The sequence below is a fragment of the Stegodyphus dumicola genome, chromosome 12 (assembly GCF_044657685.1).
Source record: "Stegodyphus dumicola isolate Sdum_Otavi_A_Nest chromosome 12, ASM4465768v1".
Classification (NCBI taxonomy): domain Eukaryota; kingdom Metazoa; phylum Arthropoda; class Arachnida; order Araneae; family Eresidae; genus Stegodyphus; species Stegodyphus dumicola.
Genome location: NC_140779.1, coordinates 105,811,263 through 105,827,661, shown reverse-complemented (window position 1 = coordinate 105,827,661; position 16,399 = coordinate 105,811,263). Strand labels below are relative to the sequence as shown.

At 31.3% G+C, this 16,399-nt stretch overlaps 1 long non-coding RNA gene across 1 annotated transcript in view; it reads right to left on the bottom strand.

Annotated features, from left to right (window-relative positions):
- The window catches only part of LOC118191350 (uncharacterized), a 237,146-nt gene extending 220,990 nt beyond the window's left edge, over positions 1 to 16,156 (bottom strand). The window contains exon 1 of the long non-coding RNA XR_015044349.1: positions 15,915 to 16,156. This is a non-coding gene — a long non-coding RNA (uncharacterized LOC118191350). The remainder of the gene's footprint in view (positions 1 to 15,914) is intronic.
- Between the last annotated feature and the right edge of the window lie 243 nt (positions 16,157 to 16,399).

The window sequence follows — 16,399 nt, the reverse complement described above, 5'->3', positions numbered from 1 at the left end:
CATTTCCGGCTCCCTGCTATTTCCGGAGCCCCTTGAAAAGCCTCTTAAACTTTCCTTTGTGAAAGCGGAAGAATTTTCCTTTTTTTCATTCCCTCCGCTCTTACTGTTGGTCTAAGAAAGAGTTAAGCAGAAGGTGACGAGTAAAAAAGGGTTCAAATGGTTATGGTTTCACTAAAGGTCATGGTTTAACAGAGTGTACAAGAGTGCAAAGACATTTCCCGTTCACTTGGTGTCAATGACTTGTTAGTGTACACAATCACAGATGGAGGAAAAATTAATGGAATTTAACGGATTTTTTCTGCGTGTGTGAATGTACGAATTCATTCTTTTGGTTCTATATCTGTGTGATACAGTAATGAGTTCTCTATTCATGCAGTTGTAGTCTCATACTGCATTCTTGCAAATGTGTAACTAGGGAAGCTCTTTCACTAGTGTTTTAATTATATTTATAACTGTATTTAGTATATCGCAATCTGTGCGTTTGTAACTTTTGTATAACTTAGCAGTATGAGACTCAGAATAAAATTATTTTTACAGAGTTACATAAATGATTGCGGTCTGACTGCAGGCCCTCATATTTGGTTGGTGCCGCCCAGACCACCACTTCCCTCATATTTGGTTGGTGCTCGTGGCTAGGTAGGGTAGGATACCACAGGTCCGGGGTTTGAATACTGCAAAAGGCATGGTTGTTAGCGTCCGTCCCTTCAATAGGAGGCAAAGATGGCTCACCTATTAGGTTGCCTCCATAATAAAGTGACCACTACTTCTTACCTTAGTAATAGCCAAGCTGAAATCGGCTGAGGACCCGCCATTGGGGGGGGATATTTATTCGAATTTTTGCGAACAATAGATGGTTTCTGCCGAAACCCTATTTAAACACTGTGAAGCTGACAAAGTTTTAGAATGAGTTTGTTTTTGACAGTGTTAGTGTTGGTATTTGCATGCCATTCGTGGAAATAAATTTCAGGTAAATACATTTACCAATAACTTTAGCTGACAGAAAGAATAATTTCTCAAAAATTAATTTCGTTTAAAATTAAACTAAAATAGGTAAATTAATTTTTTTTTTAATATTAAGAAAATTTTAAAATTAGAATTGCGGTTTGGATCTAAATTATAAACACATGTACACTATTAAACATTTCTCATTATTGTTTATGCAAAATATCAGGTATTTTTTGAAGGCAGGAGAGACATAAAAAATGATCAGTGCCCTCGCCGGGACTCGAACCACGGACCTCTCGAATATGCGCCGAGTGTGCTAATCACTGCACCACGCAGGCATGCTAAGATGGCAGGAGAAATACCTTATAACATTTCCCAAGATTTTAAGTCCCTAACGTTTTACTACTAAGGCATTTATGATCTCCTTTCAAATTTTGCTTTTCCTAGACGAATAATTATGAACTTTATCTAAGACACATTATATTGTTTAATTCCCCCGCTGGGGAAAAAATCAACTCTCAGTGTGTTGCCATTTGACGTGGCGGAAGATTTTCAATTCATTTTTCTAATGAAAAGTTCAGTTATTTAATAAACTGAGCGACTTAAAAGCAATAAATATTCTCCTTAATAATCTATATTATATTTGAAATAACTACATCTAATTGTTATGATGTTTAATATGCTACATACTGCAATATTTAACTGTTAAACTTTTATTAATTTCTGCACCACTTCTATATAATAGTAGAAACTATTTCTGATTTCATATATTCCATATTTTAGCAGAGAATAAACTTTGGGCCTACATACTATGTATGCTTAAAGGATGTCATTTTTATTAGAAAAGATGCAAGATGTTTTTCCTTTATTTTAAAATGCGTTAAACAGCTTTTGTCATTCAGTTCATAAAACTTCCTTGAGAACGTAAACTGTATTATAGCGAGTAAATAATATTTCATCAAATAAATGTAAATAAATTCAAACTTCTTACTTATACTTCATGACGAGTATATGAACATTAAAAAATTTTTCAGATTGTTCAATTACGATGTTAAAATAAAATGTTTGACTTGAAATAAGGTTTTAAAAATGCCAGTAAAATAGAAAAGATTATTATCTGATAAAAAAAAAGCTTTACTTTACTTGTATTTAGGTTAGGTTAAATTACTTAAATACGGTAAAAAAAAACACGAGGGCTATCTCTCGAAGGAAAAGGATGCCTTCGTGGAAGACAAAACAAACTTCGTGGAAAAAACACGAAAACCCACTATGCAGTCAAACTATTCGCGTGGTATCGAATCCAAGTTGAATTCCTAATATTGTGGTCGGCTATTCTTTACATGCTTTTCACCAAATGCAAATTTTATGGTTTATTTATTTGAAAATATTTAAAGGTACTCCTTGGACTAAAAAATGTGACAATTCTATAGCTATCCGTTCTACTGGAACGATCAATGGAAATTAAATTGCTTTTTTCATGTCTCGAAAGTACGACTTAGGATAGATATTAGATTTATATATTCTATGATTTAATTTATGACCAAATATTATATTTTATAAAATTTGTTGAGGAACTGAGAAATTTATCTTGATTCACTTTTTTTAATTTGAGCCGAAAGTAATTCACTCAGCTCAATTCTTAATTTATAGTAATCTATTTTCCTTCCCCTTTTTTAATTGTGTAAGAGCGGAAAAAAGGGTGCCTCATTCATGTTTTCAAACAATTTTAACAAATTGTGTAAATCACATTTTAAGTTAATATCACCTATAACAAATATGCCAATATAAAAATTCACGTATATCTTAGGAAATTTTGAATAAAAAACTAATTTTTTTGCATATATGTCAAGAGGTACATCTACTTTAAGGTGATGCTAAAAAATTTTATAGGTTATAATTCCAATTTTTTCCAAAAATATATAAAAATTACTAAAAAATACAAATTTAAAAAAAAATCAGAAAATAGTTGCAAAATTTTTTTTAATTGTAAGATGGAAAAAAGTAAGTTAAATATAAAAAAGAAGTATTAATAAATATATGTTACCGGAAAGACCGAAATTGGAGAATGTCGACTTTTACCGGAGAATGTCAGCATTCACCAAATACGTCGGTGAAAGATCTAATATTTCATTACATTCTTATACATTCGGACCCTCACCGGTGTATGTCGACAATCACAGATATGCTCTGGTGTAGGTCGAAAAGAGAGGAGTATATGTACAGGCTGTCATTGCTAAAGGAAGTGTTACACAAATAAATGCAGTTGTAAAAACAAGGGCCTCTTATGCAATTCAAAGTGTCATAATAGTTTACGTTGTTGCAATAAATAATATTTGAATCACATAATTGAGTAACTTTTTAACTTCTATTATTTTCCTTTCTCATTTTGAATATACTGTGTGTTTTAAGTTTAATGTTATTAAGTTCTTATTTTAAGTTCCAAGTGCGTTTTTTTGCGACTGAATTACGGAGAAGAAAATATAATATTCTTATACGTTCAACATTCACCATTAGTAAATGGTGAATGTCGACATTAACCGGTGTAAGTCAGAAATAAGAGTATTTGGAAAATATTTCGGACATACACCAAGCGACTAGGTGAATGTTGACATTCACCGGTGAAAGTGGACATTCTCCAGATTTCGGTGTTTCACCGTAACATATATACCAAATTCAATTAACATTGAGGAGCTAAAATTTTAAGAGCCAACTTTTTAAAAACTGCTCAGTCGAACTTTACTTTAAGCTTGGCATAATTTGAGTCATAGAATCAAAATATCTACATTTAAACATATTTCCTCGAATTATTCTAACTACCTTTTTATCGGATAAGATTAATCTTTGTTTTCATGAAAGTTGGCAGCATCCGTTAAATAAATGTGATACACATGTTTATTTTTATTTAAATTAATGTAATTCTTCTTTAAATCATGGTAAAACTGAAACTTGTAACTAAAATCTTTTTCCTATGGTTTTGCTTGCTATTTATAATTTTCAACTACTACGTTTGACTGTGGACGATTTTAATTTATGAACTAACTTTTCTAGACGCTGTAATTTTGAAAGTGAGGAAAATCAAACTTAATAAGCAGGGCATGAAAAAGAAATGAAACTCCGCATTTTGCTCATTAAAGCAACGAAATCCTGCATATCTCTGCAGAGAAGATTTCTCCTCCATACCTTGGCTTTCTCTACATCCAACCCACACTAATCCTTCGCGTAAGCTTCCGCGATCTGCATCCGGAACGACTAGCGCCCTCTAGCGGCGGCGCTTGAACTAACTCATTATGCGTCGTCGGTGTTTTAAAATCTCGCTCTGCTGCTCTTCTCTCTCTTTCTCGCTAGCTGATTTATCGAATTACCGCCTGTAATAACAACAGAGTGTCGAACAAGCAATTAAAAACCCATAAAAAATAGAGCGCCTTTCTTTCGCTTTATGTTTGACGGATTGGATGATATGGCCGAGATTCTATTACGGGAGGAGAACCGTACAATTAAACGAGTTGTTTTATGATTGAGCATTTTTATAACAGGCGCTAACAAGTCACTAATTTTTAGTCTAATCTTTATTTATAAAAACAGATTATAGCATAAGCGTTTATTATGAGGTTTCATATTATGTAAACGATTATGTAAGTGTATGCGGTAGATAATATAATATAAAAGGATAAAATTAAATGAAAACTGAATCATAAAATAAAAATGCTTTAATATTAAAATAAAAAAAACACTCAGAAAGGGTTAAGATTTTAACGGTCTTCCAAAAAGGTTGGTTTAAAATATTATGAGTAATATGGGAACTTTATATTCCTGATGCATATTTGATAAAGAGGAAACTTATATATATATATAATGTTCGTGTGTGTGTTTATAAAACTTTTTATTGAAATCAATTAAATTAAAATGTTTTAAAAATGTAATGTTCTTAAGAACTGCATCTGTTGCTTTTCAGTAGTTTAGTTTCTTAATCGATAACATTATAGGGTTTATATTTATTTTAACTAACATTTATTTTAAGCTATCTTTCCTGTCAAGCCTTTACTTTCCCCTAGAATTGCCAATGCTAGAGTATGTAAATTGTAGTAGAGCGCGCAGTATATTAAAACTTAGCAGAAGTAAGCTGAATTTAAATAGAAGGAAAACGAAATTGTAGGTGTGCTTCTTGAATCGCGAACGTGAAGGTTGCTAGGTAGAAATTTAAGAACCGCGCGTTTCGGCTTGTGTGCCTATCTCGGCAGTTTTTGCTGAATCCTTCAACTGCTTAATTAGTAAGCTCGATGAATCTCAGCGGTATTTTAGAACGCGGTTAGGTTAGTTTAAGATCTCAGAGCCTCGTGGATAGTGATCTCGTTATTTATTCATCTAGTCATTATTTTTCAGTTTTACATTCTGTTTCAGTTGAACCGCCGGGTCGGCGTAGTTTGTGAGCGTCAAGTGGACGCAGCTGTTATTTTAAAAGTTGAATGAAAAGGGTTTTAAACCCTTCTTACGTGTCTGTGTAAATTCAAACTTCGTAGCGGTCACTACCACAATCGCTGACAAGTTGGGGACACACGGCACTACAACATATAGATTAAATTTGAAAGATAAAGATCTTACATTTTTTCCAAATGACAACAGACTTGAATGAAAACTAAAGCGAGGCAAATTCATGTTTCGAAACTAATAGTCTATTGGGGCTGATAAGATACGTCATAGTTCTTTAGAGATAAATTAATAATGAAATATAAAATATCGTTTAATGTTTTCATAACTGAAATTAGCAGTTGAATTAAGAAAAGAATATTGAATATAATTAAGTAAATTAAGACAAGAATGTTGAGTATAATTTAGTAAATTAAGGCAAGAAGACTATAATTAAGTAAATTAAGAAAAGTCATTATTATAATTACAGAATAATGAATGCATTTTCAAGATGGTAGCTTTTAGAAAGTACGTAACATTCACTGCACAAATCTGGTACACAAATATCATCAAAACGCATACAGTGTGGAACATTAGAAGAAACAAAAAATTCATTTCCTAACTACCCAAATTTTATTGCGTATTCCTTTGCTTTCTCAAATAAAATTTCGTTTCCCAACCCCTAGAAAGCAATAAAATATTATCTGTCACACGAGACTAGATCCCCATCCTATTGATTTCCCACTAAAAATTCTGGAAAGAGAGAGATCAAACAAATTTCGATAGATATCTGATATATACACATACTCAACGGGAACTTATTCATAAAACATGCAGCTAACGATGCGCGTAGTGATCCGTTGAAATTGAGATGGACGAATTATGCACTCGATATTTTAGCAAGCAAACATGCGGGATACTGACATCAAATGCACAGCGGACCTCCAATTGTTTGTTTGGTTAAAAGCCATTTTAGATCTCCATCTCCCTATGTTTATAAACCGTGGAAACTTCTTAGAACAAACAGTAGATCTCTCTTCCTTCCTTGGAAAGGCATTTTTAAGTTTATTAAATGAAAATTTAATCCCCTTAAGAACTTCGCTTCGTGTTCTTTTTTTTTATCCCATTTACTTAAATTGAACTTCTAAAGCTCAGGTATTATTCATCTTATAATACTGAAGAAGAGGAATCAAATGGCGATATTTCTTGTTGTGTTCGTGAATTTAGAGAGGTACTGTTTTAAAAATGAGGTTGTCTTTGGGTAAGCAGACCTATGTTGTTCATGCATTAAACTCGGTCTTGAATGCGGGAGTAATGAAAGGAAAATTTAAATTCTTGCGTACGCTAAACATCGAATGTGATCAGAAACCCTTCCTAACTCTCATCGAAGCTAATTTGATTGTACTTCTGGGAAAAAATGCACTTTCTCTTTTCCTTATCGTAAGCGTTATCTCAGACACATTTATTAAATTGCCTTTTAAGAGACTGATAGAGACATTAGGTTATTTCGAAGCAGAAGACGTGAAAAATGAGCAATGCCCTCGCCAGGAATCGAACCACGGATCTCTCGAATACGCGTCGAGCATACTGACCACTACACCACGAAGGCATGCTAAGAAGGTAGGAGAAATACCTTATATGTTTCCCCTTTCAGAGGGCGACTGGGAATTGAAGAACCCAATCACCAAATTTTGGTGGGGGAGAATCATCATCCACCATCTTTTTTTAGTTCGGGCGCCACTGTAGAGACATTAGACTATTTCGGAAGTAGAAGACGTGAAAAATGAGCAATGCCCTCGTCGGGAATAGAATCACGGACCTCTCGAAAACGTGTCGAGCGTGCTGACCACTACACCACGAAGGCATGCTAAAAGGGCAGGAGAAATACCTTATAAGATTATACTAAAAGAAATTCCAGATTGCACAGATCTAGGCTTCATCTGGAATGCGAATCAAAGATCTTCACACCATAAAGCTAAGTATCGTAACACTGAGCAATTGAATCCAGCAATTAAATTTCGAGGGATATCTAATCTCCTTCTTGTTCACAAGCGGATGTATCTTTCGTGATGGTCATAAAACATGAGGTCATAAAGCATTCCTTCACTTTAACAAAGATATATCTTTTCCTACATCGATTCTCACAGAAAAATTTTAAATATTTATAATAATACTTGTGGGTAAGCTTGCCAGATGAGAGAGGAGGCTGTGGTCCAAAAAATATATATAGGTTCTTTGTATACCTGAAACGAAAATGCATAAAAACGTTTCAGCAGGAATAGAATCAATTCCTTCTTTCCAAGCAGCAAACAATTCATAAATAATTTTTTGCTGCCAAACCAGAAAACAAAAACTTTTGACACTTCAGTTAATACGTATGATGTCATGATTTTAATTTAATCTAATATGACAACTTTCTTTCAATATCAATAAAAGAGTTGTTATAACAGTCCCATGTACGAAATTTCAACATTCTACGACTAATAATTTATGATACGTACTTACAGACGTCACAAGAAAAAAACTATTCTGATTCCATTTTAAATCCACTTTATAATCCGTTTTGGAGAAAAGAGTCCTTTATTTTATATATATATTACAGATATCACATAAAAAAATCGTTCAAGTTGATTCGTGGTAAAAATGGATATTTTCGTTTAAATATGATGCCCGAAATTTTTCGCGATGAGAACACTTACTTTACTTTGTACAAGAAAGTAAAAATGCTGTAAACCATGCTGTAGTTGAAATATAAACCCTTAAATGGAAGCTTCCACTGTTTATTACTGACTGATAGTTATTGAGTAATTACTTTTATTGAATATAAACTGAATAACTGCGTTTTTTGTAAAAGCATACTAAGTAAGCTTCAATTCGATTAAACATTATTCAGCATTTAAGAATACATTATGATTATATTTTTAATTTTGTGTCTGCATTAACTTCTTAAGCATTGCAGAGGATTTAATATGCGCTGAGTTTAAAAAATAAAGGTTGGTTAAATTTAAACTAAAATTTTAGGAAGATGGTATAGTTTTAAATGCTTTTTTTCTGGCTGAGGTTTCCGGCTATGTTTTGGTCTTACAAACTTCACAGAAACTACATGTAATTTAAATTTAGGCTACAAACTTACGATTTCTTTTTCAACTGCAAAATAAATACATACATCTGCAAAAGCAATTTTGCATTGCCTCATGATTGTGTAGCATTAGTTTTTATGAAAATAGTTACAATTATATCTTTATATCATTTGAGTTACATTTTATCCTTTCTTTGGAATTTCCAACAGATTTCCAGAATTTCTGATTTTGGAATATTATATATCATATCAACTAAAGTAACGAATAAATATGCTGAAATTATGGATATGGAAAATATAATGTACTATTTTTTAAATTTAACACGTTTTGAAAGATTTGTGTACACCATAAAACTGCGTCAGGTTTAATTTTTTTTTATTCTTAACCAAACAATACCATTTTTTTGCTTTCTGGTAAAGGAAATATTCTAATTGCGAAAAATTTCGGGTATCATATTTCATCAAAAATATCCATTTTGGCTGTCTCCGAATCAATTTTAAGTACTTTTTTAAGTATTTTTGTTTTGTTTGACATCTATGCGTACATCTGTACGTACAGTCCACAGCAACGTTTCTTAAACTGTGGGTAGCGACCCCCAGGGGGGTTGCGGGACCTGCAGCAGGGGGTCGCAAAAAATTAGCAGTTTTAATACTTCTTTAACTTAGTATAATAATTTTACAATTACCAAATAATTTTACACAATGTATCCGAAAATAGATAAAGATAAGACAATACAGACAAAGAAAAAAAACGAAAAAGTTTCGACGCATTCTTTTTGTAATATAAACTTTCATTTTACTTGCTTTGCACGTGACGCTGTCATTTCGTCCGTTACTTATCTAAAATTTTCCCATATGTTCTATGTCTTAAAATTAGAAATTAAAGTTAATGACCTGAAACTGTAATAGTATATTAGAGTACAAGTGAAAAAATTGACAGTTTCCTTCACGCGTGTGGGCCCACCAGCGGCCGAGCGGTAAAGTCGCTGAACACTGGTAGTTCGGTCCGAGGTTCGAATCCCGCGAACGGGCTGGCTGCATGGGTGTTTTCGTGGTTTTCCCCATGTGTAACGTGTATACGAGCCAGTTTCCCTTAGAAAGTCCTCCACGAAGGCATCCCTCCCCTTAGGCAGATAGCCCTCGTGTGCTTTGCCATAATTAAATACACACACACTACCTTCACGCGTGTGTCGGTTTAGCGCAATGCTTATGGGGTCTCACAAAATTTTCGTAAATATTATGGGGTCCTGGGGGTTGCGAAAAAATCTGAGTGATAAAAGGGGGTCGCGACTGAAAAAGTTTAAAAAACCCTGGTATAGAGGATTCTTTTTTTTTTTTTTTTTTTTTTTCAAAATGGATGTTAAAATTAAATTTTTCATGACGTCTGTACGTATGTATGTACGCATATATCTCGCATAGCTCAAAAATGATTAGCCGTAGGACGCTGAGTTTTTATATACGAGACTGCTATAACATCTAGTTGCGCACGGCCTTTTTTTATTGCAATCTGCTTATATACATATGCATACCCATCCCTTTCACGCTGCTTAAAAGACCTTCCCCAGCCTTTACTTTTGCAATCGTTTGTCATAGTCATTTACTTCCAGTTACAGAAGTGTTTTAAATGAGGAAAATATTCATGTTTCGGTAACGTAAAAGAAAATTGGAACAAATGACGAAATTAAACTTATATTGCTATATACTGGTTCCTGGTGGTGAAAAAATAAAATTTTATAAAGTTTGACAAAAGTACGACAAAAACCGACTGGGATTTTCAACTTGCTTTTAGGGATCGGTTAATTAAGTTAGAATATGCAAGGAAATAAGTTTAAATGAAGTGCAGCAAAAAATGTGATAATTTTATAGGCAGTAAAAAAAAGGCCACATCGGATTCTTTTGGGGGGGAGGGGAAGTGTCGCTTTTGCTAGGTGTATGGTACTGCAATATTTTAAAGACTAAGATGTGTTTTTCAAACTGGTTTTCATAGAAAAATGTTTTTCAAATTACTTTCTTTGAATCAACAAAATTTATTAAGGTTACACTAGACGCAGTTGGTTAGCTTAAATTAATACTAATTAGCTGCGCATTTAAAATATTGTTAATAATTAAATAAAATTTAAATATTTTCGAGATAAACTTATCGCATTTTTCTCCACTATCTCTCTTGGGACTACCCTGAACCATTCGAGAGTAAAGAAGCCACAATTTATGTACAATACAACTCTTTAAATTTAAATTCAGTGCCATCAGATAAATTTTCTAAAAAAAATTAATTTACTTTCAAAATGAGCACTAATCTAGGTACAAATTTTCTTTTTTTACAAATTTATTAGTTTTACTGGATATTTGAGTTGAAAGTCCTTTAAGCGTTTTGACGAATTTTAAAATAAAGGCCTTTTGATAATTTTAAAGATTCATGCATTTTTTAAAACGAATTGAAGCATCACATGGATTTTCTTTTCTGTTCTTGTGACGTTCATGCATATTCAGTAAGATTACCTGCGCCTATTTTCAATTTTCCAGTTTCGTATTTGATCTAATTTTCTTTCTTTATCCAGATTGTAAAAATCACCAGGGAATCCTGATTCAATAATCAGATAATTTAAAATTCATATTTTCAGTTTTATCTAAAACGAAGTTTTAAAACTATAATACAAAATGCTTATATTTATCTTTTGTTTTTTAGATTTTGTTTTCCTCCATGAAAATATTAACTCTTATTTTACTGCATATAATTAAATATTCTCATTTTTGATCTTAATTACACGCGAAGTAACGCCTGATAAGCATAATTTTAGCATTTTTTACGAGTGATAAATAGTTAAATAACAATATGCTTTGGAAGGAAGTGCTAACTTTTCGCTAGTTACTTAAATTTGAGAAAAGCTATCAAGTAAGCATTGCTAGTCTTAAAAAAAAAAAAAAAAAAAAAAAAATTAAGCCTACATTAATGCGAAAATTCGGCACTAATATTTAGCTAAATTCAAGAACATAATTTTTGAATTTTTAACATGGAAACAATTTTACATTTGTAGCAATATTTTGTCGTCTTAGTCTTTTCTCATAGAGCGTGTAAATATGCTTTTTTTTTCAGATAGAACATGCCTAGGTGGCTTTAAATTACACATAACACAATACCAAAAAGATAGATTTTCATTCTCAAAATATAATAGATAATTATTTATATACATATATAATAATGTTTAAAAACTAATTAATAAAGTTAAATAATTCTCTTGCGCCATTGCTGTAAGGAATGAAATATGAATTTAATAAATACAATATTATAATCTCATTCATATAAAGCAAATTAAAATTTTAAATTATGCAAATTCAGCTGCAAACAAAATAAATTTATTACTGCTGCGAGCTAATTTGCAATGTTATTAACTCCAGAAAACATAGGTAAATAAAGTTCAAGCATGTAAATACAAGAAAAAAATAATACAATCCTAAATTTTTTTTTATCTTAAAAACTTAAAACATTTTTTTAAATGAATTTTAATTTGCATAAAGTGAATAACTGTTAGCAGGCAGGAGACAGACCTTTTCAAGGGCAAATTGTTCCCAAATCTAACTCTTGAATTACCCAATTCGTATTTCGTCATCTATATAGGTAAGCGTTAAGAAATACACAAACCCAAAAGTAATGATATGTAAAATGAGAAATTTAATATTAAAGGATTTTCGAGAAATTTAGAGAACAAATCCACTATAAGAAAAAATTATTATACATTAAAAGTATATAGACAAAGTTATAATCCCAAACGTATATAGGTACTTTCTCGACACGAATTAATTCGTTAATAAATACTTTTTCTAATAATAAATTATATATGTATACGAAATGTAACAGATTATATATGTATATATATACTCAAAAATATGTTAGATTAAGTGTATATATATATACACTTTATTCCTAGCATGCTTAAGACTCATTTCCGAATCATCAGCATTCTGTTTTAACCTTTATCAGAGCTGTTTGCAATAAATTTCAGAAATGCTTTTCGATTATTAATTATCTCAATCTAAGTACAAAACGTAATTTATGCAGTACTAATTTGATTACAACCAATACAAGATTAGCACTTTAAAACATCAAAGAAATAAACTAATTTAAAAGGTGAAATTTTTAAATCATTCGATAATTTTATGTGTCCACAACTTCATTTCATTTATTTTAACAGAAAAATTAAGAATATGTATTCATACACATAGTATATTTTTTAAAGAGTGAAATTATGCAGGCATAATAAAATAAGATAATTTAAAATCACCAGTAATGGTTTGAATGTAAAGTATGCAAATGAAGTAAATGCATGACACATATTCTAATACATAATCTTTCCCAATTTAAACAACAGGCAAAATTGCTAATTTTAGAATATTTGTGCAATATTTTCATGTATTTTAGATTTCTCTAGTAATACAATTAATAATGCAAATATTTGAACCGTTTCTTGTTTTCCAACAAAAAGAGTTCAGAACTAAATTGAACTCTGAAATTTAATCAAATATCCATAACAGTCATACACTACACTCTTTGTGATGCAAAACATTGTATTTTTTTTTTTCAATTTAAGATAAGTAGTTAAGTACTTATTTAATAGAACTTTAAACTGAGAATTCAAATTATTTCAACAAAAAAAAAAAAAAAAAAAAAAATAAAATAAAAAATCAAAGAATAAGTAATCTCAGAAGTAACGGACTGTTATTCAAATAACTGAAGATTCTTTTTTGTCCCACCCCCAAAAATTCGGCCAAAACTACTTATACACAAAATCTATTAGAAATGTTTTTAGCATGTTTAGAAATATAGAATATTTTCATTTAAGTTCGCTAGTGACTAAAGCAGTGCATTTCAAAATAAAAAATTAGGTCTTGCATTTGGCGTAGATTAAATTGAAACTCTATAAATTTCGAGGGCGACCATATGTGTATCACTTTTCGTCGGGAGAAAAAACATGTTGGCAGCAAATTTTGACAAGATGTTTTTACTCCTGACGAAGAAAGATCTGTTCGAAATCGATGGAGTTTGAATTAAATCGCGGCCAAACACAATTTTTTTTTATTTTATTTTTTGCTTTATTTTGAATTTTACTTTCGCGCGTTTATGTTTTTTCTTGAAAACCACTGCTATCAATAATACTAGCAAATTTTAAATGATTTTTATTTGAGTTCATTCTTTAAGGTCTTATGAAAAGAAACTAAGATAAACTTTCCAGTTCTTTCCAGACTTTAGTTCATTCCAATATGTTAAAGAATAAAAGACACAAGTCTTTATTTTTATACCAAAATGAAATCACATTCTTGTTCTTCAGAATTCTGAAGTTGTAAAATGATATAACAATATTTTACTTTTCGTTTTCACTGGCAGTCAGAAATAAAACCAGAGAGACACAGGAGCATTTGAATTAAATTTGCTTATTATAATTACTACTGATTATTAGTTTGTTTCCTCGTTTCTTAATTAAGTCGTAGTGATTGGTCTAAACTGAATTTTTTAATTTTATATTAGCTGAACTTTTAAACCTGAATTGCTTTAGTTTGCAGCAATACAAGAATTTTTGTTATTTGTCGTATCTGCTCAAACATCTGCATATGAAGCCTAAAATCAGCTTCTTAGAATTCCTTTTCTAAGAAATTTAATTCTTCAGAATGTTATCTACGAATCATAAATTGATTTGAGACTAAAACCATAACTTTCAATACAGAAATAATGATGTTTCTCCTAAAATCTATCAGCTTCAACCTCAGAATGTTAAATTGTAGTTCATTTTTGATTCTGCCTTTCTGTAACTTCTTTTTTGCGAATAATTGTCCTGTAATGGAGTTTTATTTCCCACCAGGTTTAAGATACACTTTCGACTGCTTATTGTTGTGTTTAGACACTTTAGTTCAGAAGATGGCAACAGGAATCTTTGTTCGATTTATGATAAGAATTCTTGATTGTAAATTTAAAAATACACATATTTAACATCGCAATAACTTCGAATAAAATACGGTTTGAAATAAATTATTCCACAAAGAACAGTTGAGAATTTAATTTACAATATAAACTTTGAATGAAGTTTGAGGAAAACGTTTCTTCTAATTCGAAAATGTACTGTGAAACACTGTGTAAATTTTGAAAATGTATGAAGAGAGGTTGAAAGATAAAATAAATGTAATGAGAAAAGTTCTTTTGCAGATGCTAGCACAACTTCTTAAAAGCAAAGCTTTTTTTGTTGCAAGTATACTTTTCTTTCAATTCTAGAATATTCTAGAATATTCTTGAAACTGTAAATAGCAAATATTTATTTAAAAATAAAAAATTTATGAGCACATTATGTGCTTTTAGTTTTGAGTGAATTTAAGAAAAATAATTAATAAATGTTCTTGACAGACAATAAATATATATTAAAACATAAACTTAAGCAAACTTAAGACTTTAAAACAAAATTCAAACTTAAACTTTGACGAAATGAAATGTATGAGATTCCCTAACTTATAGTCTATCAAAAATGAATTAATGTTTACATTTATTAATCCACGTTAGTGTTTGTTTACATTCATTAATTTATTCCATCAAAAATCTGTTCACAATTTCATGCTTAGTTATGCAGAATTATAGAAAATTTATACAAAGCTTATATAAATTTATTAAAAAGCTTTCGAGGAATATTCTTATTTTTCTCATTTAAAATAATTTATTTATAAGCGTAATTATCGAACAAGTATTTTAATTTAAAAAGCTTGTTTGCTGCGATTAATAAGAATAACTTTTTGTATTAAGTATGAAATTGCCAAGCGATTTACGCATTGTCATGCATAAATATCATTATCAAAAGATGCTCTCCGCTTCTTCATTAATTCTATGCTCGTATTTTTTTTTTTTTTTTTCAGGAATAATAGATAATCTTGTCTTACTATAAAAATATTTGCCTTTATAATTAAGCTTTTATTTCTCGTCATAAAGAATAGTAAACTCATTCTTTATTGCATTAAAATACAAAACTGTTTACGCAAATTTAAGAGCGCCTCATTTCTAAATTCTCAAGGTTTGCGGAGTTAAAGTAAAGAAAAATGTATTAAACATATTTTAAAATCTATTTGATACTCGCAGTTAGGCGAGAAAATGAGTCGTAGAAATAAATTGTAACTAAATGGCATTTGAAATACGCACTTGCGAAAATTACTGCGGAATTAAAACACCACAGCTAAGCCTACTTTCCCTTCTATAACATTAGCAACTGAGCCCACCTAGCAACATGGCAGGAAGAGAATTCCTCCTTAGTATCGATTAGAAGGACCAGAGCATGTATTTAAACGAAAATAATTACGGGAGTTTTTATGCGCATGTGCGGTGGGCTCAGGAGAGGAATCGACCCCTCGATTCGGCATTCGAATTCAACTACTGACCACTGGGGGACAGTCGCGGGGGCGCAAAATTCCTTCCCCGATGGCCATCTGGCGTAGATGGAAGCAAGGTAGAAAAGCTTACCTCGTTTTTTTCGGACTCGAAAATTCGGGAAACCTGGAAATTCGAAGGAGAGTGCGGGAGCGACTGCGGGTCGATGTTAACCCTGATTGGAAGACTGGAAGAAAATGAAGACTCCCGCTACTCATTACGCATGCTGATGCTGGTGTTAAAGGAAATTTTTTTTTATTATTTTCTTTATTATTTTTCGTTCTTTTATTAACACTTCTTTTATTTTTTTCGCTTTCTTTTTCTCGGCGGCTCCTTTTAAAAGAGCAGTTCTGCGACGAAATGTGCAAGTGTAGAGGATTTTCTATTTTAAAAGCGCGATTTCGTACAACATTTTCTATTACAAATTCAAAAAATTAGCAAAGATAATGATGGCAGCTTTGACAAATACATTGGTAAATCAATTTTTTAAATTGAGGTCAAACTAATTCACAGGTCAATTGAGTGAGGTCAAATTATTTCACAGGTCATAGGATTCAAGCGTTTCTCACGGACAGCGG